The sequence below is a fragment of the Triticum dicoccoides genome, chromosome 6B (assembly GCF_002162155.2).
Source record: "Triticum dicoccoides isolate Atlit2015 ecotype Zavitan chromosome 6B, WEW_v2.0, whole genome shotgun sequence".
Lineage (NCBI taxonomy): Eukaryota > Viridiplantae > Streptophyta > Magnoliopsida > Poales > Poaceae > Triticum > Triticum dicoccoides.
The window spans coordinates 15,223,103-15,225,404 of NC_041391.1; positions in this window are offsets into that span (position 1 = coordinate 15,223,103).

Here is a 2,302-nt window from a genome sequence, read left to right on the forward strand (position 1 = left end):
CAACGTCGACAAAGGCGTGGTGCGCGAGCCTCCTCTTTGTCCGGGCGACTGAGCCGGCGTGCTACACCGGCGCCCCGCAGTCAGCAGGGAACTGCTTTCCAACCATGGCGACAATCCCCTCGCGCAACAGGCACAGCAACACTCCACTCTCCTGATCCGCTTCGTAGAACCCCCTCAGACCCGTGTCTTTCTCCTCTTCCTCGCCCTCCTTGTCCATCGTCCAGTGGGTAGAAGGGGTTGGGTGAACACCACCATGGTAAAATGGTGGAGGTGCTACGGGGAGGCGGTGGCGGCGTATCTAGGGTATGCGTTCAGACCAGGAGAAACGAGAGGGCGGGGAAGAAAGCTAGCGTGCAGAAGGGCAATGTGGACAATGAGGCCCAATTAACCAGCAACCACAAACCAGTAGCCCAACCCAATATAATGCCAGACGTCCAAAATTGTTCTTGGAGCAGCGGCCCAACACTGCCAGCGCTGCTTTAAAAAAAAACACTGCCAGCGCTAGTTAGTAGCGAACGAAGCGGAGCTAACACGCGATTCAAAGCTAATCGGGCGGCTGAAAATGCTGGAAATTGACGATCAGACGACTGGGAGCGCTGATGGCCTGAGAGGACTGGAAAAGTGTGCAGTTTTAATGTATCTAAATTTGGCCCCCTCTTCGGTTTGACCACTTGTTGACCGCCGTGTTCTCGTCTTTGATTAGGCCAATTTTGCATTGAAGGGTTTTGTGTAAAATGCCAGAAATCTCCAATTCATCAAAACCATAGCCCGTGGCGGCCCCTCTTCAATCCCTAGCCTCCTCTCTCTCGCGCGTTGTTCTGCCACTACCTTGTTCGCCACCGCCACCACCTTCATCCCACCCGTTCTTATTTCCCTCTGCTGCTCATGTATGTCACAAGCTCCTCCATCTCTGTTGTCCGCCATAGGGCATTGGCGCTGCCCCTGATCTGCTGCCCCAGTTGCAAGGAGAAGGTGCGCATGTACCTCTCGACGACTGAGAAGCACGACGGGTGGATCATTTACAAATGCCGGAAGCATGGGGTTAGTGGTTCTGTATGATTTATTCCATTTCCGTGGTTTGTATTTGATTTTGAAGCAAAGATTCAAGTTTTTGACCTCCGCCGCACTAATTTGGGATAGGTGACTTGCGATTTCTGGTGCTGGGAATTGGAATACGTTGAGTACCTTGTTGAGAAATACTACCTGCTCGGTGATGCCACTGTGGATGCTATTGGTGATGTGGAGGAACGAAGGGAGGAACTTGTGAATGCATAGGAGCTAGCACTGATGAATACATCCAGAAGCAGGTGCAACAAGGCCGTGAAGAATGAAGTAAGCTATGGGATGAGTAGGCAGGAAGCTTGTGCATTGAAGATGTCAGGGAGGGAGCTGGTGAAGCTCATGAAGATGCTAGTTGGTGTTGTGGTAATGCTAGGTGTTGCTGCTGTTGTGGTCATGTTGAAGAAGTGATGTTTCAGAAGTTAACATGCTGAAGATGTGGTCAAGATGTTCATTTTGGATGATGTTGAAGATGCTTTGTTGCAATGCTGTTAGTTAGTAGCTGTTGTGATGTACTAGTGTCAGTTAGTAATGAGTCCATGGTGTGTCTGGTTAATTTGGGATGAATGTGATGTAATTGTGTGTATGCTCAACTGGAGATGCTATGTTGAACCTATGCTATCTTTTATCAAGTACCATGTTATCTCAAGACAGCCACCGCATAGCAAAAGCTTCATCCACTACCTAAGTTTAATTCTATTATATTCCCTCTATCCTGAATTATTTGTCGCATAAATGGATCGAAACGGATGAAATGAATGTATCTAGAAATTGCTGGAAAAGGACAATGTTCAGCACTTGGTACGACAACGGTCATTTTGCAAACTAGTTGTGGAAAATGGATATCTTATCTAGATTTTTTTAGTTAAGTGAATTTTGGTAGAGCATTGGCCGTGGAAATGGGTATATCATACCTGAAAATTTTCCAGTGTGTAGATTAGATAGTTGCAAGGAAGACTCCTTTTATTTTCTTCATGTGAAGAATGCTTTAACTGAAATACAAATGCGTACTTGTAACATTCAATGTTCATATTTGTACCGAAATCCTTTGAACTCGATCGTAGGATGCATCATGCATGAAACAAAAAAATTACAATGTCATTTTCGTAGGATGTCATATTTACTCTCTTTTTGTATACTCATGGAATTGCAACGTGATTCCATTTCAAAGATGTGTTTGGATGTTTTAGATTACTTTGGTTTTCAAATCTCACGAAAATTTCACATATTTGAAATGGAGGTG